Below are 21,242 nucleotides of genomic sequence, written 5' to 3'. Positions count from 1 at the left end.
ACCTTCACCTTCACAACATTCATTGAAAACAGGCAGCATATTATGCACAAATAACGTCAATAAAGCAGCAACTACTCGAAGCAGCCTTTACGATGATCACACAATGAGCCTGGCTTTACACATGTGTGGTTTATTGCAGACTTTTCATCAACAATGAGCTGTAGTCGATTATAACAAGCTAACGGGTAACCTCGAAAAACCATTGTCCACCTGCACAGATAATGTCCGTCTTTGAATGGTATGGGCTCCTGCAGATCCTGGTGTCGTCCATGGGGGTATAGTTAGAGATCCATAGGGCATGGCAGATGCAAAGAGAAGCCTCCAAACAGCAGTTATTTTTCAGGCAAGAGCCCCTTCCAAGCGTCCGGTGTGGAAGGTTCGTCTCCAAATCATATCCTGTGTGGCCATTGTTCACAAAGTGATAAACAGTAGCTCCTTTCCAACAATAAAAATTAAAATGCACCGATCGTAGTTTCAATACTGTTGAGACAACGAGCGCAGTGTTGTGATGCCACAGACAGCGTGTGGAGGGGGCGTGTCGGAAAAGGTCAGGGAGCGTCTTAAAGAGACAGAGGCCTATTTCAAGTCATTTGCTACGGCCATTTTGAAAGAGCAATTTTATACAAGGCAGTTATTCTAATTTACTGCATTTACAGACCAACAGAAGGTTTCGTCATCATTGTAGTGTGATATAGACTGGTGCTATGTGGCTGAAAAAAGCAGAATACCCCCTCTTTAACTTGTTAATTGTCTTGGAGAGTAAATACTACACTGACAGGAAAGGCGAAGGGAGAGAGGGTTACTGTGCATCCAATTACACAATGGAAATATTTTTTTTCACTCAAACTTGGCTGTAAATACTGTTTAAAGTGACGTTAGCCCGCAGTTAGCTTTGCCCATTAGCCTGGTAGCTTCTTCTGCATGATTCCATTAGTGTGTATTGCTTTCTCCGGACCGGTCAAGTTGAAAACATGGTTTTCTGTCCAGAGACACCAGGGGAGATGAAAGACCCTCCAATGATCCCATAAACACTTGTATTACCTCCACAGGGACTACGGAACAGATTTATTAAGGTAAACACGTTACTTAGTACTGCTTTAAGACCTGCGGCCAATATGACAGTGTAACGGGCTTGGAAATATTATGGCTGAACTTCTAATCCACGCTGCTCTTTGCTGAGGAACAGTAGATGAGTAACTTTTAAATAATGAAGGCTCACTTTAGCCTAAATGTGGAAGGGCTCGCCTGGGGAGTGTCTGAGCTGGAGACGTCACATCCCTACACTTCCACACTGGCCATTACTGCAAACCATTTTTACACGTTTATCACTGCCGTCCCTGCTGCCCTCCCCCTTCCCACAACTGCACCTTCCACCGGGATGAGGTGACTCTTCCTCCTCATACGCGCCATGGGCCGCTCTGGGCGGATGCACGGCAATATGAAGACCTGCGGTTTATAATCCAGTGTGGCCAGTATGTGTACAAGGCCGCAAATTTAGCTGGCATGGCTTATAGTAAGGTGCGCTTACCGCTTACCGCTTACCGCGCTTGGCCGAAATTTATCAGAAAATGTTACTTGAGTACTGTGAGTAACTGAGCAAAAAAAATCATATTTATTTTTAAAGGCATAGGCGTATCTGTCAGGTCTTTGTGCATGTGCAAAGTCATGCAAGAACGCCAAAGATGTTGTTAGCATTTAGCCTCTCCTGCTCTCCTGTATGGATCGAAACAGGAATGAAGTTATAAGCGATCAAGCTCTCCCAAGTTTTACCTACAGTATTTAAATACAGTTACATGAGTAATTACACGATCCAAGTATAGTTACACAAAATTAAGTTTGGCTTTCAAATCCAAAAGCTTCTTGACTGGAGAGCAACAGTGTAATACCTAATTTGAGAGATAAGACCTACAAAACTTTGTTTTCACATTGTCGCTGTTTTTGTCGCTTGTTCTTTTAATCATTTTTTCGTCTACTTTTTAATAGCTTTTTTGTTTTGTTTCTTTTATGTCACGCTCTTGTCACGTTTTTGTCACTTTTTGTTGTGTTTTCATCACATTTTTTGTCACCTTTTCTGTCACTTTTGATGCTTTTTTTTTAAGCTAAAACGGTCTATGTGGTGCCCTCTAATGGTTAAAAAATATACTGCGTTAGAATTTTGAATCGGTTGGCTCTGCAATTAGCCAGCCTCATTTTCATAGAGCCAACATCCCCAACATGTGCTCTGGGAAACACCTTCTTAGGCACATTTTTCAAATATTGAATGTGAGTGGAGTAAGTTCTAGTATGTATATTAGATTCAACGGGCATTTTACCAACTTGCTACCCATGATGAGAGGAACATAGTGCTTTAGTTGGTGGCATTCTTGCCCCATAGCAAGAATGTCCAGGTACGATTGCTTTCTATATAGAGTTTGCATGTTTATCTCCTTGGGTCTAAATGTCTTTCCACATCTTTCTGCCATATATGCTGTAAGAAATCAAAAAAGAGTCTGATTTTATTTGACAAAGAAAAACGTTTTTTTTGTCAAGGTATTTATTAAATATTTATGTTCGTTGCAATTTTCTTCTGTACAGGTTTCCAGGAGCAGCAAAGAAATTCAGATTAAAACGGAGGGAAAAAAACAGGTAACTATTTGTACACACGAAATCAAGCTTAGGACTTAATGCCAAAATATTTGATTAACATAGGGCTAGGCGATTATGGAAAAAGAATAATCACAATTATTTTCCCCATATTGATCAATCTCGATCTTCGATTCTATATATATATATATATTTTTTTTTTTTTAAAGAAAAAAGCAATACGTGTGGTCTTTCCTGGACTTGCAAGTAAACAGATGCTGTGGCCAAACTGAAAACTGCAGCTAACTCAGCAGCAAAAACAAACTCCACACTTCTCGTGTCACAGTACAACATCCCCTCACAGCACACACATCTGCAAAAGGAGAGGTAAGAAAGTGCAATGTTTGAAAACTGCCAGAAGCAGACGAGCGCATGTTTGTGTGCGGAACCTCAAAAGGCCCCAACGTCACGGAGTGAAGCGCTAACAACACTGGCTGACACGTGTGCCATCCTGTGCTTCCTGTTTGTTTGGGCCGAGTGTTTCCCTGGGATTTACCTGTCAGACGCTGCAGCATTGCACCGTCCATATTTTTTTTCACAATGCGACAGGACTGGCCAATTCTCCTCGATTAAAACACACCACACGATTATCGTGATCGACCTTTATTAAAATCACGATTAGATTAAAATTTGATTAATAAGCGGATTCAGCATCTCACCGAGCGCACAGCATGCTGGTCCAGGTTGAAGGTCAGGCCTACCCAGATCGTATCCCATAGGAATTATATGATGAGTACAAATTTTACATTTGCGAAAATTAGAGAGCTGGTCGGTCCCATTAGGATCCCTGAACGTGTGAAAATGACCTCTTTCTGACTGACCACACAAAGAAGAGCTGTGTTTTCCTGAACAACATCATCTTCATCATGACAACGCACCATGTCCTGCTGTAAAGAAAACCTCTGCATCACTGGCTGCTATGGGCATAAAAGGAGAGAAACTCATGATGTGGACCCCCTCCTCCCCTGACCTCAGCCCTATTGAGAACCTTTGGAGCCTCAACAAGAAAAACTTCTTTGAGGGTGGGAGGCAGTTTTCATCCAAACAGCAGCTCTGGGAGGTTGTCCCTTGTGTGGCCTTCACGGGTCATTTTGACCCACTGTTACGTTCCGGGCATTTGGACGCAAGGTGACACAAGGGGGCGCCCTTCCAACCTTCTCAGTGGAAATGTGAGTTGACTTTCTTCAGAGTGAGACTTTAGGTCAGACATGAGTGACAGTAACATGAGGCTAAATACAGTGAGCTCTTTGTTTCCAGTAAAAAGGCTGATGCCTCATTGCTCTTCAGTCACAGTTCAGTGAAGAAGGAAGTCATGGAACTTCTGCTTTAGACAGAACTTCAGACTTCTGCTGCATGTAAGAGTCATATCATATTCTGAAACTCAAATATGTAGTAAAAACATAATATATGGAAAATTATTATTACAACTACAAAAAGAAAAATATTAAAATTGAAAATCACGTATCTAATCAAAAAATCTGTTTATTTTTTTATTTACTCTCATTCTAAAAAAAACAAAAACAAAAAAACAAACCCAGGTCATGTGTATCTGCTGTAGGTCATGTGTGTCCCAGTTCCTCTGAGTCGTGATGCAGCAGGACTGATGTGGACAGATGTTACAGAAGAAGCTCGTGAGGTTCATTTCTTCAACAGTTACTATAGTAACTATTTTCTCCAAAGTAAATGTAGATCTACCACAGTCCTGTCCACATCTGTCATGGTCCACCATGACCCACCACGACTAGAGGAACTGGGACAAACATGACTTTACAGCAGATACAGATGGGTAGGGTTTGTTTTATTTTTAGAATGAGAGTAAATAATACAACAATTTTTTTTGATATTTTTCTTTTTGGAATTGTAATAATAATTTTCCATATATTATGTTTTTACTAGAGATTTGAGTTTCAGAATATGATATGACTCTTACCTGCAGCAGAAGTCTGAAGTTCTGTCTAAAGCAGAATCTCCATGACTTCCTTCTTCACTTCTCAGTCTGTGACTGAAGAGCAATGAGGCCTCAGCCTTTTTACTGGAAACAAAGAGCTCACTGTATTTAGTGTCATGTTACTGTCACTCATGGTGTCTGACCTAAAGTCTCACTCTGAAGAAAGTCAACTCACATTTACACTGAGAGGGTTTGAAGGGCGCCCCCTTGTGTCACTTTGTATCCAAATGCCCGGAACGTAACAGTGGGTCAAAATGACCCACAAAGGCCACACAAGGGATATTCTGACATCCTGCAGAGAAATCCAAGCAGAAACTGTCCAAAAACTCACAAGTTTAATGGATTTAAGAATTGTGAAGCTGCTCAAAGAAGGTCCTATGGTAAAATATAACTTGACCTATTGAGATGTTTTTGATTGAAATATCTATTGATTTCAGTAAATATGACCTCCTAATGCTGCAAATTCAACAAAAGACCATCTTCAGTTAATTACAAGCTTTAAAATGTATTGAAACGATGAGTTGCATAATAATTTGGAACAGTAGATTTAGAGTTTTTTTACTATAATTATTTTTGAAAAAAATCCTGTTTTCACTGGGAGATTTTTTTCAACCACATTTAAATGATTTTCTACCAGTTAAAGACTTGGAAATGATGCTGACTCTCATTTGAGTTGACAGTTTAGGAAATCAGAGAAAAATGTCATTTGCATAATAATTTGGATTGCGGTGTTCACATTTTTCTCTGTATAAATTAAGAGCAGAGTTCTCAGCATTGTCAAAAAACGTTCTTTTTTTTCTGACAAAAACTTTGTCAGATACTGAGAGGGCACATTAGCGCATTCCAAAAATCCTAAAACTAAGACCCTAGGGAAAAAAACTTAAAAAAACAAACAAACAAACAAACAAACATAAAAGCAGTAGCAATACTGTAAATTTAGATTGAGGGAGACAAAAGGGGGCAGGGCGGTCAGCGAGGGCCGATAATCGCCGCTTGCAGCTATATTTATTATTTTTTTCGTGTTTAGTCCAAATCAGAAATGCATCAAATTAAAGTTCAAGTTATAAAAATCCTATAAGTTTAAGAGGGACAGTTTTTGTGAGTGACGCATAAAGCGGGACAACAATGCACAATTACGCACGCGCCGTGAATAGAATAATATTCATAAATATCTCAAAAGCGATAACAATCACATTTTTTTTACAGCAAAAACAACTGTCCTATGTTATTGTAAATGTGAGTATAATGATGGGCTCCAAGTGATCTGTCCGTGGGGCGCATCATGCGTGTCCATTATGTGTAAAAGTGCAGTGCCCTCAGCGAAATCGCGTGTTTGGAAAAAACTATAGGCTAACAGATGGCATCTGCTATTTGACATCTTTGAGTGTGTGCTACTGTTTTATTATTGCAGTTAAAACGATGAGGAAGACGAGTAGACTAAAAGAAACCTGTGCCAACGCTGCATGCGATCAGGGTAGACTTAGGCACAGGCATTATGCAGCGCTCTTCATTCATCAGGCAAAACGTAAAACAATCATCAGCAAATATAAGTAGGCTACTCATGCCCCAACACTACATTAGCCTGTAGTGTTCTCTGGAGCCGGTCACAGCGGAGGGTGCAAGCAGGGATGACAAGTCGAGGCACAAGGAACTGGTACAGTTTTCCGAACAGAGCGCACGATGCAACATCTGCACAGAGACAGCCAGATGTGCGCGTCCTGCAGACAAAGGTGCAAACCGCGCAGATGTTTCTGTCCTGGAGAGGCAGTGAACACTGAATGATCAGGACCGTGGGGTGGGCTTGGACAAAAGTGGGTGTTCACAGGTCCACCCGTGGTGCCGCGTAATTGTGCCATAAGCCCCGATCACTTTTCCTTCGCTGCGCTTCCTCAGCGTTCTCATTTAATATAGGCTATGGATCGTTTTTATGTCAAAAACAACGGCGCAAATACAGTTCAACGTCATTCAGTCTCAGTGGCCTCAGTGGTGCCTCTCAGAGCGTCTGATGGCCGAAGCACAGTGCGTAATGCGCATGTGACAGGCGGCGGCACTGGGAGAGGAGTGAGGACGCAATGCATGTTGCCCCATTCGTAAAAAGATCCCTAATTTAATGTGTATAAGGCTGGAGTGCAGCCATCAGAAAAAAACGGCCTCAGGGTTTTGGCAGATACCTCTTCACCCGGAAAGCAGTAAGTTGACCACATTCATTACACCCTTCGGGAGATACGCATTCAAACGTCTCCCTTTCGGTATCACGAGCGCTCCGGAAATCTTCCAGAGAAAGATGGCCGAGACCCTGAGTGATCTTGACGGAGTGGCCATCTACATGGACGATGTACTGGTGTACGGGGACACAGCAGAAAAGCATGACCAGCGCCTGAACAAAGTACTGGAGAGAATCGAGTCGGCAGGCTTGAAGTTGAACAAAGACAAGTGTGTGTTCAGACGGAACCAACTTCACTTCCTGGGCCAGGTGATTGACAAGTCAGGAGTAAAACCCGACCCTGACAAAGTAAAAGCCATTAAAGAGCTACCAGCACCACAGACTGTCCAGGATCTGAAACGTGTCTTGGGCATGTTCACGTACTTGGGAAAGTATATTCCACATCTGTCAACAGTGGGCCAGCCTTTATACGAACTGTTGAGATCCAAGACTACGTGGACGTGGGACCACCCACAGAAGGAGGCGTTTCAGCGTATCAAAGACATCCTATCTACGTCTCCTGTTCTGAAGTTCTATGATGTGAACCGACCTACAGCTGTATTAGCCGACGCTAGCAGCTATGGCATTGGAGGCGTGCTGCTCCAACTACACGATGGGGACTGGAAACCGGTCGCGTATTGTTCTCGCTGCTTGTCCGACGCCGAAACCAGATATGCCCAGATAGAAAAAGAATGTCTGGCAAGCGTTTGGGCATGTGAGAGGTTCGAGAAGTACCTAGTCGGGCTGGAGAACTTCAAGTTGGTCACCGCCCACAAACCTTTGGTGCCGCTGATGAATAAAAAGGATCTGGATAATGTCCCGATACGTTGCCAAAGACTGTTGATGAGGCTTATGCGGTTCAAGCCTACGGCTGAATATGCACCAGGCAAGACACTCACTGTGGCCGACACGCTCTCTCGCAGCCCAGTACAGTGCACACATTCAGATGTAGACTGTTACATTACAGCCGTCATCAGCAGCATGCCAGCCACACCACAAAGACTTGAGACCATAAGGCGAGCCACTGCAGCCGACGGTAACTTGCAGATGATACTGCAGTACATTAAGTCAGGTTGGCCAGAATATGTAGGAAATTTCCCTATTGCCATCAGAGACTTTTACAAAGTCAAAAGTGAATTGTCAGATTACAATGGGATTGTCACAAGAGGCTGTCGCATACTGATTCCGTCTACTTTGAGAGCTAACATCCTAGATCGGATCCATGACGGACATCAAGGTCTGACTAAACGCAGGGAGCGAGCTAATGAATCTGTGTGGTGGCCTGGCATTTCTACATCAAACTGAAAGTTGAATCCTGTCAAACCTGCCGTGAGATGAAGCACACACAGCGAAGGGAGCCCCTCATCTCAACCCTTCTACCTGACAGGCCCTGGCAAAGACTTGCAGTCGACCTGTGTGATTATAACAGGCAGACTTACCTGGTAGTGTCACATTACTTCTCCAGGTTTATCGAGATACTCCACATGCCGACAACTACTGCCTCGCAGGTGGTGCTGAAGCTGAAAACGCTTTTCGCACGCTATGGCTGCCCAGACCAGGTTGTTTCGGACAACGTGCCTCAGTTCGCATTTGCGGAGTTTCAAGACTTTGCCCGTGACTTTGACTTCGAACACATCACCCCTAGTCCGCATAATCCCCAGGCGAACGGACAAGCGGAAAGAGGAGTACAAATGGCAAAAGTGGATTCTAATGCAGAAAGACCCTTTACTCGCTCTCATGTGTTACCGCTCAACCCCGTGCGCCACCACAGGTGTGAGCCCAGCTGAATTGCTCATGGGGAGAAGGATTAAAACTACACTTCCGACGCTTGAGTCAAACCTCCAACCCCAATGGCCTGATCTACAAGCAGTCAGGAATAAGAATGCAAGGGAGAAACAGAAACATGCCTTCTACTTCAATCAGTGCCATGGTACAAAACCCTGCCACCTCTGAAACCGGGCGATTCTGTTCTCACCAAGCTGGACCACCAGCATGTTTGGGGATCACCCGCTATTGTTGCTGGTGACAGCACTAATCCAAGATCTTACGTCATTGATACGCACAAAGGGTCAACTCTGAGACGCAACCGCCTCCACCTGCTGTGCGTGCCTGCATCTTCTGTTACTACACCACCTCCATCACTACAGCAGCCACAGCCTGATGCTACTGTCCAACAGGCTGAACCTACCGTTGCTACAGACACTGCGTTGCCTACGACCCATCCTAGTCCACCTCCAGTGCATGATGGACTGCTATACACACGGTCTGGTAGGCTATGCAGACCTGTAGAAAGACTGAATCTGTAAGGGTGTACGAAGAACGCTGCCCGACACAGATAAGAAAAAAAAAAAAAACAAGAAGACAAGTGTTAAGAATGTAAATGATTTCGCACTGTTTATATTACTGTTCACATTTTGAAATTCTGTGTTATTGAAACAGCTAATGAAAGAGTTCCATACAGTATCTGTCACAAGGTTTTTGTACCTTTTGCACTACTCACGAAGCTTGGTGTGGACATTCAATTACTTTACACTAACTGCTAGACCATATGGGATAAAATCTATGAGTTTCTTTTTTTTTCAAAATCAATTTTGCACATCATATGACAGAATGACTAGTACGTGTGGCCTTGTGAGAGAGGATGAGGAATTAAGATGATCACTCCGGGATAAAACACATTGCGTTGGCTTCTGTGGAGGAGGTAAAGTGGTGTAATGTAGGCCAAATTAAATGCCAGTGTGGAAGTCCCTACTTATTGGGAATTTGGGACGGAATGCTTTACAGCTATGTAAGGTTGCTTCTTGCCATCAGACTATGCTCGGCAATTTGAGGAACATTTGAAATGGCAATCATGATGCTTGTTGGAACTTGGAATTGACAGAAATTAAAAATGACATATGATCACTAGATAATGGGTTGTTGTGGCCGAGAGGTTAAGGCGATGGACTCGAAATCCATTGGGATCTTCCCGCGCAGGTTGGAATCCTGCCAACAACGGCAGGTTTTGGTCAACCCCATGCTTTGCATTTCATTTTGGCTTTTACGATTTAATGTGACTTCTGGGTTTGCTGTATTTATTCACAGGGTATCGTTGTAAATCCCCAAAAACAGGGGGATGTAGCTCAGTGGTAGAGCGTGTGCTTCGCATGTACAAGGTCCTGGGATCAATCCCCAGTATCTCCACTGGTTCTTTTTGGGAATGCATATTTTGCTTCACTGGTTGCACACTAACCCGTTTCCTATGCTTAGGGCTGTAATACCACTGTAATAAGGAATTCTTTGTTTTGTGGCCTAATGTTGAAGGTGAAAGATTTTAAATCTGTTGGAATGAAAAAGTGCAGGTTAAAATTCTTCCAAAATCTTGAAGTTGCCCTGGCAAGATCGCCTTGTTTGCTTCCCCGAGAATGTGTTCTGTTTATTGAGGCATGAAACAATTGTGGTCCTTCAGGACCATGAGACTATTTCATCAGGTTGGATGGTTGCAGAAAGATTTGGCTTTCAATGTGTTTCTCAACACAACGGCGACAAAGTGTCAGTAATTATCAGACCATTAAAATATACCCTGGTATTGGCAGTGGTGGGATTTGAACCCACGCCTCCAGAGAGACTGGAGCCTAAATCCAGCGCCTTAGACCACTCGGCCACACTACCGTCAGCAGGACTTTAACCCTGACCTAAAAAGGGGAGGAGCTCCACTCTTCAGAGGCCTTCATACACGTCTACGTTAAACCAGGTCCCAGAGAAGACAGGTGTGAATGAGCATGTGTGCGATAACCAACACCAAGCATCTTTGGTGTTTTCTTGGTCATGTGTTGAAAAAACCAAACCATATCTGATCTAGCTGCAAAGAAGCAACAAGCTCACCCTGCCAGTCGGCCCACAATCAGCTCCCTTCTTCTGATTTTTTTTATGGTAGTCTTCCTCGGCATCTACACAAAGGTTTGGTCAATGGTGAAATGAATCTCTCATCTTGTAGTACATTAATATTAGCGGAAGCCACAGACTTTGGTCTTGACCCAAAGTTTTGATGTGGACTTGTGTAGGTAGAGTGGCCGAGTGGTCTAAGGCGCTGGATTAAGGCTCCAGTCTCTTCGGAGGCTTGGGTTCGAATCCCATCACTGCCATCACAAGTGCGTGTAACTGGTTGAATTAAAAGGCACCTTCTCCTTAAAGGAGCTTTTGTACAAATATTCATTTGAGGAGAGAAATGAAGGATTTAGTTGTTGGCAGGATTTCACAGTGCATCGGATCCGCCCAATGAACAACCGGAAACAATCAGTCGTATGTTCCCCAAAGGGAAGATTGGTGAACTGACAAAAAACTCCTTTTGCAAAAGGGGTTTTACATCAAAACACAGATTTGACTCCAAGTTAACGCTGGAGTGCAGATCCAAGGTCAATTCATGAGCATGTCGTTGCAACACAAACATCCAAAGGACATAGATGCTTATTATACGAACGTAGAAGAACAACAGCAGCAGAGTGAAATAATGATAACGACAGACAGCAACACCCAGGCTGGGAATGACACACTGGTCACCTGCTTGTAAGGCGGCTATGCTGAACACTACACCACCATCCCATGATTTGTGCCAATACAGTCAGCTCAGTTCCAGCAATTTAGACATGAGCCTGACAGGCAACCCATGGGCTTCTGAACCATGACACAGCCAATGAGAATCAGCTGGGTCCAGAGTTCCCATACCGGGAGTTGAACCCGGGCCACCTGGGTGAAAACCAGGAATCCTAACCGCTAGACCATATGGGATCAAATCTATGAGTTTCTTTTTTTTTCAAAATCAATTTTGCACATCATATGACAGAATGACTAGTACGTGTGGCCTTGTGAGAGAGGATGAGGAATTAAGATGATCACTCCGGGATAAAACACATTGCGTTGGCTTCTGTGGAGGAGGTAAAGTGGTGTAATGTAGGCCAAATTAAATGCCAGTGTGGAAGTCCCTACTTATTGGGAAGGTTGCTTCTTGCCATCAGACTATGCTCGGCAATTTGAGGAACATTTGAAATGGCAATCATGCTTGTTGGAACTTGGAATTGACAGAAATTAAAAATGACATATGATCACTAGATAATGGGTTGTTGTGGCCGAGAGGTTAAGGCGATGGACTCGAAATCCATTGGGATCTTCCCGCGCAGGTTCGAATCCTGCCAACAACGGCAGGTTTTGGTCAACCCCATGCTTTGCATTTCATTTTGGCTTTTACGATTTAATGTGACTTCTGGGTTTGCTGTATTTATTCACAGGGTATCGTTGTAAATCCCCAAAAACAGGGGGATGTAGCTCAGTGGTAGAGCGTGTGCTTCGCATGTACAAGGTCCTGGGATCAATCCCCAGTATCTCCACTGGTTCTTTTTGGGAATGCATATTTTGCTTCACTGGTTGCACACTAACCCGTTTCCTATGCTTAGGGCTGTAATACCACTGTAATAAGGAATTCTTTGTTTTGTGGCCTAATGTTGAAGGTGAAAGATTTTAAATCTGTTGGAATGAAAAAGCGCAGGTTAAAATTCTTCCAAAATCTTGAAGTTGCCCTGGCAAGATCGCCTTGTTTGCTTCCCCGAGAATGTGTTCTGTTTATTGAGGCATGAAACAATTGTGGTCCTTCAGGACCATGAGACTATTTCATCAGGTTGGATGGTTGCAGAAAGATTTGGCTTTCAATGTGTTTCTCAACACAACGGCGACAAAGTGTCAGTAATTATCAGACCATTAAAATATAACCTGGTATTGGCAGTGGTGGGATTTGAACCCACGCCTCCAGAGAGACTGGAGCCTAAATCCAGCGCCTTAGACCACTCGGCCACACTACCGTCAGCAGGACTTTAACCCTGACCTAAAAAGGGGAGGAGCTCCACTCTTCAGAGGCCTTCATACACGTCTACGTTAAACCAGGTCCCAGAGAAGACAGGTGTGAATGAGCATGTGTGCGATAACCAACACCAAGCATCTTTGGTGTTTTCTTGGTCATGTGTTGTGTTTGACGGTCATGTGTTGAAAAAACCAAACCAAACCAAACCATATCTGATCTAGCTGCAAAGAAGCAACAAGCTCACCCTGCCAGTCGGCCCACAATCAGCTCCCTTCTTCTGATTTTTTTTATGGTTGTCTTCCTCGGCATCTACGCAAAGGTTTGGTCAATGGTGAAATGAATCTCTCATCTTGTAGTACATTAATATTAGCGGAAGCCACAGACTTTGGTCTTGACCCAAAGTTTTGATGTGCACTTGTGTAGGTAGTGTGGCCGAGTGGTCTAAGGCGCTGGATTAAGGCTCCAGTCTCTTCGGAGGCGTGGGTTCGAATCCCATCACTGCCATCACAAGTGCGTGTAACTGGTTGAATTAAAAGACACCTTCTCCTTAAAGGAGCTTTTGTACAAATATTCATTTGAGGAGAGAAATGAAGGATTTAGTTGTTGGCAGGATTCCACAGTGCATCGGATCCGCCCAATGAACAACCGGAAACAATCAGTCGTATGTTCCCCAAAGGGAAGATTGGTGAACTGACAAAAAACTCCTTTTGCAAAAGGGGTTTTACATCAAAACACAGATTTGACTCCAAGTTAACGCTGGAGTGCAGATCCAAGGTCAATTCATGAGCATGTCGTTGCAACACAAACATCCAAAGGACATAGATGCTTATTATACGAACGTAGAAGAACAACAGCAGCAGAGTGAAATAATGATAACGACAGACAGCAACACCCAGGCTGGGAATCACACACTGGTCACCTGCTTGTAAGGCGGCTATGCTGAACACTACACCACCATCCCATGATTTGTGCCAATACAGTCAGCTCATTTCCAGCAATTTAGACATGAGCCTGACAGGCAACCCATGGGCTTCTGAACCATGACACAGCGAATGAGAATCAGCTGGGTCCAGAGTTCCCATACCGGGAGTTGAACCCGGGCCACCTGGGTGAAAACCAGGAATCCTAACCGCTAGACCATATGGGATCAAATCTATGAGTTTCTTTTTTTTTCAAAATCAATTTTGCACATCATATGACAGAATGACTAGTACGTGTGGCCTTGTGAGAGAGGATGAGGAATTAAGATGATCACTCCGGGATAAAACACATTGCGTTGGCTTCTGTGGAGGAGGTAAAGTGGTGTAATGTAGGCCAAATTAAATGCCAGTGTGGAAGTCCCTACTTATTGGGAAGGTTGCTTCTTGCCATCAGACTATGCTCGGCAATTTGAGGAACATTTGAAATGGCAATCATGCTTGTTGGAACTTGGAATTGACAGAAATTAAAAATGACATATGATCACTAGATAATGGGTTGTTGTGGCCGAGAGGTTAAGGCGATGGACTCGAAATCCATTGGGATCTTCCCGCGCAGGTTCGAATCCTGCCAACAACGGCAGGTTTTGGTCAACCCCATGCTTTGCATTTCATTTTGGCTTTTACGATTTAATGTGACTTCTGGGTTTGCTGTATTTATTCACAGGGTATCGTTGTAAATCCCCAAAAACAGGGGGATGTAGCTCAGTGGTAGAGCGTGTGCTTCGCATGTACAAGGTCCTGGGATCAATCCCCAGTATCTCCACTGGTTCTTTTTGGGAATGCATATTTTGCTTCACTGGTTGCACACTAACCCGTTTCCTATGCTTAGGGCTGTAATACCACTGTAATAAGGAATTCTTTGTTTTGTGGCCTAATGTTGAAGGTGAAAGATTTTAAATCTGTTGGAATGAAAAAGTGCAGGTTAAAATTCTTCCAAAATCTTGAAGTTGCCCTGGCAAGATCGCCTTGTTTGCTTCCCCGAGAATGTGTTCTGTTTATTGAGGCATGAAACAATTGTGGTCCTTCAGGACCATGAGACTATTTCATCAGGTTGGATGGTTGCAGAAAGATTTGGCTTTCAATGTGTTTCTCAACACAACGGCGACAAAGTGTCAGTAATTATCAGACCATTAAAATATACCCTGGTATTGGCAGTGGTGGGATTTGAACCCACGCCTCCAGAGAGACTGGAGCCTAAATCCAGCGCCTTAGACCACTCGGCCACACTACCGTCAGCAGGACTTTAACCCTGACCTAAAAAGGGGGGGAGCTCCACTCTTCAGAGGCCTTCATACACGTCTACGTTAAACCAGGTCCCAGAGAAGACAGGTGTGAATGAGCATGTGTGCGATAACCAACACCAAGCATCTTTGGTGTTTTCTTGGTCATGTGTTGTGTTTGACGGTCATGTGTTGAAAAAACCAAACCAAACCAAACCATATCTGATCTAGCTGCAAAGAAGCAACAAGCTCACCCTGCCAGTCGGCCCACAATCAGCTCCCTTCTTCTGATTTTTTTTATGGTTGTCTTCCTCGGCATCTACGCAAAGGTTTGGTCAATGGTGAAATGAATCTCTCATCTTGTAGTACATTAATATTAGCGGAAGCCACAGACTTTGGTCTTGACCCAAAGTTTTGATGTGCACTTGTGTAGGTAGTGTGGCCGAGTGGTCTAAGGCGCTGGATTAAGGCTCCAGTCTCTTCGGAGGCGTGGGTTCCAATCCCATCACTGCCATCACAAGTGCGTGTAACTGGTTGAATTAAAAGACACCTTCTCCTTAAAGGAGCTTTTGTACAAATATTCATTTGAGGAGAGAAATGAAGGATTTAGTTGTTGGCAGGATTCCACAGTGCATCGGATCCGCCCAATGAACAACCGGAAACAATCAGTCGTATGTTCCCCAAAGGGAAGATTGGTGAACTGACAAAAAACTCCTTTTGCAAAAGGGGTTTTACATCAAAACACAGATTTGACTCCAAGTTAACGCTGGAGTGCAGATCCAAGGTCAATTCATGAGCATGTCGTTGCAACACAAACATCCAAAGGACATAGATGCTTATTATACGAACGTAGAAGAACAACAGCAGCAGAGTGAAATAATGATAACGACAGACAGCAACACCCAGGCTGGGAATCACACACTGGTCACCTGCTTGTAAGGCGGCTATGCTGAACACTACACCACCATCCCATGATTTGTGCCAATACAGTCAGCTCAGTTCCAGCAATTTAGACATGAGCCTGACAGGCAACCCATGGGCTTCTGAACCATGACACAGCCAATGAGAATCAGCTGGGTCCAGAGTTCCCATACCGGGAGTTGAACCCGGGCCACCTGGGTGAAAACCAGGAATCCTAACCGCTAGACCATATGGGATCAAATCTATGAGTTTCTTTTTTTTTCAAAATCAATTTTGCACATCATATGACAGAATGACTAGTACGTGTGGCCTTGTGAGAGAGGATGAGGAATTAAGATGATCACTCCGGGATAAAACACATTGCGTTGGCTTCTGTGGAGGAGGTAAAGTGGTGTAATGTAGGCCAAATTAAATGCCAGTGTGGAAGTCCCTACTTATTGGGAAGGTTGCTTCTTGCCATCAGACTATGCTCGGCAATTTGAGGAACATTTGAAATGGCAATCATGCTTGTTGGAACTTGGAATTGACAGAAATTAAAAATGACATATGATCACTAGATAATGGGTTGTTGTGGCCGAGAGGTTAAGGCGATGGACTCGAAATCCATTGGGATCTTCCCGCGCAGGTTCGAATCCTGCCAACAACGGCAGGTTTTGGTCAACCCCATGCTTTGCATTTCATTTTGGCTTTTACGATTTAATGTGACTTCTGGGTTTGCTGTATTTATTCACAGGGTATCGTTGTAAATCCCCAAAAACAGGGGGATGTAGCTCAGTGGTAGAGCGTGTGCTTCGCATGTACAAGGTCCTGGGATCAATCCCCAGTATCTCCACTGGTTCTTTTTGGGAATGCATATTTTGCTTCACTGGTTGCACACTAACCCGTTTCCTATGCTTAGGGCTGTAATACCACTGTAATAAGGAATTCTTTGTTTTGTGGCCTAATGTTGAAGGTGAAAGATTTTAAATCTGTTGGAATGAAAAAGCGCAGGTTAAAATTCTTCCAAAATCTTGAAGTTGCCCTGGCAAGATCGCCTTGTTTGCTTCCCCGAGAATGTGTTCTGTTTATTGAGGCATGAAACAATTGTGGTCCTTCAGGACCATGAGACTATTTCATCAGGTTGGATGGTTGCAGAAAGATTTGGCTTTCAATGTGTTTCTCAACACAACGGCGACAAAGTGTCAGTAATTATCAGACCATTAAAATATAACCTGGTATTGGCAGTGGTGGGATTTGAACCCACGCCTCCAGAGAGACTGGAGCCTAAATCCAGCGCCTTAGACCACTCGGCCACACTACCGTCAGCAGGACTTTAACCCTGACCTAAAAAGGGGAGGAGCTCCACTCTTCAGAGGCCTTCATACACGTCTACGTTAAACCAGGTCCCAGAGAAGACAGGTGTGAATGAGCATGTGTGCGATAACCAACACCAAGCATCTTTGGTGTTTTCTTGGTCATGTGTTGTGTTTGACGGTCATGTGTTGAAAAAACCAAACCAAACCAAACCATATCTGATCTAGCTGCAAAGAAGCAACAAGCTCACCCTGCCAGTCGGCCCACAATCAGCTCCCTTCTTCTGATTTTTTTTATGGTTGTCTTCCTCGGCATCTACGCAAAGGTTTGGTCAATGGTGAAATGAATCTCTCATCTTGTAGTACATTAATATTAGCGGAAGCCACAGACTTTGGTCTTGACCCAAAGTTTTGATGTGCACTTGTGTAGGTAGTGTGGCCGAGTGGTCTAAGGCGCTGGATTAAGGCTCCAGTCTCTTCGGAGGCGTGGGTTCGAATCCCATCACTGCCATCACAAGTGCGTGTAACTGGTTGAATTAAAAGACACCTTCTCCTTAAAGGAGCTTTTGTACAAATATTCATTTGAGGAGAGAAATGAAGGATTTAGTTGTTGGCAGGATTCCACAGTGCATCGGATCCGCCCAATGAACAACCGGAAACAATCAGTCGTATGTTCCCCAAAGGGAAGATTGGTGAACTGACAAAAAACTCCTTTTGCAAAAGGGGTTTTACATCAAAACACAGATTTGACTCCAAGTTAACGCTGGAGTGCAGATCCAAGGTCAATTCATGAGCATGTCGTTGCAACACAAACATCCAAAGGACATAGATGCTTATTATACGAACGTAGAAGAACAACAGCAGCAGAGTGAAATAATGATAACGACAGACAGCAACACCCAGGCTGGGAATCACACACTGGTCACCTGCTTGTAAGGCGGCTATGCTGAACACTACACCACCATCCCATGATTTGTGCCAATACAGTCAGCTCATTTCCAGCAATTTAGACATGAGCCTGACAGGCAACCCATGGGCTTCTGAACCATGACACAGCGAATGAGAATCAGCTGGGTCCAGAGTTCCCATACCGGGAGTTGAACCCGGGCCACCTGGGTGAAAACCAGGAATCCTAACCGCTAGACCATATGGGATCAAATCTATGAGTTTCTTTTTTTTTCAAAATCAATTTTGCACATCATATGACAGAATGACTAGTACGTGTGGCCTTGTGAGAGAGGATGAGGAATTAAGATGATCACTCCGGGATAAAACACATTGCGTTGGCTTCTGTGGAGGAGGTAAAGTGGTGTAATGTAGGCCAAATTAAATGCCAGTGTGGAAGTCCCTACTTATTGGGAAGGTTGCTTCTTGCCATCAGACTATGCTCGGCAATTTGAGGAACATTTGAAATGGCAATCATGCTTGTTGGAACTTGGAATTGACAGAAATTAAAAATGACATATGATCACTAGATAATGGGTTGTTGTGGCCGAGAGGTTAAGGCGATGGACTCGAAATCCATTGGGATCTTCCCGCGCAGGTTCGAATCCTGCCAACAACGGCAGGTTTTGGTCAACCCCATGCTTTGCATTTCATTTTGGCTTTTACGATTTAATGTGACTTCTGGGTTTGCTGTATTTATTCACAGGGTATCGTTGTAAATCCCCAAAAACAGGGGGATGTAGCTCAGTGGTAGAGCGTGTGCTTCGCATGTACAAGGTCCTGGGATCAATCCCCAGTATCTCCACTGGTTCTTTTTGGGAATGCATATTTTGCTTCACTGGTTGCACACTAACCCGTTTCCTATGCTTAGGGCTGTAATACCACTGTAATAAGGAATTCTTTGTTTTGTGGCCTAATGTTGAAGGTGAAAGATTTTAAATCTGTTGGAATGAAAAAGTGCAGGTTAAAATTCTTCCAAAATCTTGAAGTTGCCCTGGCAAGATCGCCTTGTTTGCTTCCCCGAGAATGTGTTCTGTTTATTGAGGCATGAAACAATTGTGGTCCTTCAGGACCATGAGACTATTTCATCAGGTTGGATGGTTGCAGAAAGATTTGGCTTTCAATGTGTTTCTCAACACAACGGCGACAAAGTGTCAGTAATTATCAGACCATTAAAATATACCCTGGTATTGGCAGTGGTGGGATTTGAACCCACGCCTCCAGAGAGACTGGAGCCTAAATCCAGCGCCTTAGACCACTCGGCCACACTACCGTCAGCAGGACTTTAACCCTGACCTAAAAAGGGGGGGAGCTCCACTCTTCAGAGGCCTTCATACACGTCTACGTTAAACCAGGTCCCAGAGAAGACAGGTGTGAATGAGCATGTGTGCGATAACCAACACCAAGCATCTTTGGTGTTTTCTTGGTCATGTGTTGTGTTTGACGGTCATGTGTTGAAAAAACCAAACCAAACCAAACCATATCTGATCTAGCTGCAAAGAAGCAACAAGCTCACCCTGCCAGTCGGCCCACAATCAGCTCCCTTCTTCTGATTTTTTTTATTGTAGTCTTCCTCGGCATCTACGCAAAGGTTTGGTCAATGGTGAAATGAATCTCTCATCTTGTAGTACATTAATATTAGCGGAAGCCACAGACTTTGGTCTTGACCCAAAGTTTTGATGTGCACTTGTGTAGGTAGTGTGGCCGAGTGGTCTTAGGCGCTGGATTAAGGCTCCAGTCTCTTCGGAGGCGTGGGTTCGAATCCCATCACTGCCATCCCAAGTGCGTGTAACTGGTTGAATTAAAAGGCACCTTCTCCTTAAAGGAGCTTTTGTACAAATATTCATTTGAGGAGAGAAATGAAGGATTTAGTTGTTGGCAGGATTCCACAGTGCATCGGATCCGCCCAATGAACAACCGGAAACAATCAGTCGTATGTTCCCCAAAGGGAAGATTGGTGAACTGACAAAAAACTCCTTTTGCAAAAGGGGTTTTACATCAAAACACAGATTTGACTCCAAGTTAACGCTGGAGTGCAGATCCAAGGTCAATTCATGAGCATGTCGTTGCAACACAAACATCCAAAGGACATAGATGCTTATTATACGAACGTAGAAGAACAACAGCAGCAGAGTGAAATAATGATAACGACAGACAGCAACACCCAGGCTGGGAATCACACACTGGTCACCTGCTTGTAAGGCGGCTATGCTGAACACTACACCACCATCCCATGATTTGTGCCAATACAGTCAGCTCAGTTCCAGCAATTTAGACATGAGCCTGACAGGCAACCCATGGGCTTCTGAACCATGACACAGCCAATGAGAATCAGCTGGGTCCAGAGTTCCCATACCGGGAGTTGAACCCGGGCCACCTGGGTGAAAACCAGGAATCCTAACCGCTAGACCATATGGGATCAAATCTATGAGTTTCTTTTTTTTTCAAAATCAATTTTGCACATCATATGACAGAATGACTAGTACGTGTGGCCTTGTGAGAGAGGATGAGGAATTAAGATGATCACTCCGGGATAAAACACATTGCGTTGGCTTCTGTGGAGGAGGTAAAGTGGTGTAATGTAGGCCAAATTAAATGCCAGTGTGGAAGTCCCTACTTATTGGGAAGGTTGCTTCTTGCCATCAGACTATGCTCGGCAATTTGAGGAACATTTGAAATGGCAATCATGCTTGTTGGAACTTGGAATTGACAGAAATTAAAAATGACATATGATCACTAGATAATGGGTTGTTGTGGCCGAGAGGTTAAGGCGATGGACTCGAAATCCATTGGGATCTTCCCGCGCAGGTTCGAATCCTGCCAACAACGGCAGGTTTTGGTCAACCCCATGCTTTGCATTTCATTTTGGCTTTTACGATTTAATGTGACTTCTGGGTTTGCTGTATTTATTCACAGGGTATCGTTGTAAATCCCCAAAAACAGGGGGATGTAGCTCAGTGGTAGAGCGTGTGCTTCGCATGTACAAGGTCCTGGGATCAATCCCCAGTATCTCCACTGGTTCTTTTTGGGAATGCATATTTTGCTTCACTGGTTGCACACTAACCCGTTTCCTATGCTTAGGGCTGTAATACCACTGTAATAAGGAATTCTTTGTTTTGTGGCCTAATGTTGAAGGTGAAAGATTTTAAATCTGTTGGAATGAAAAAGTGCAGGTTAAAATTCTTCCAAAATCTTGAAGTTGCCCTGGCAAGATCGCCTTGTTTGCTTCCCCGAGAATGTGTTCTGTTTATTGAGGCATGAAACAATTGTGGTCCTTCAGG

The sequence above is a fragment of the Gobius niger genome (genome assembly GCF_951799975.1).
Source record: "Gobius niger genome assembly, chromosome: 18".
NCBI classification, from domain to species: domain Eukaryota; kingdom Metazoa; phylum Chordata; class Actinopteri; order Gobiiformes; family Gobiidae; genus Gobius; species Gobius niger.
Note: the sequence above shows the minus strand (reverse complement) of the source record.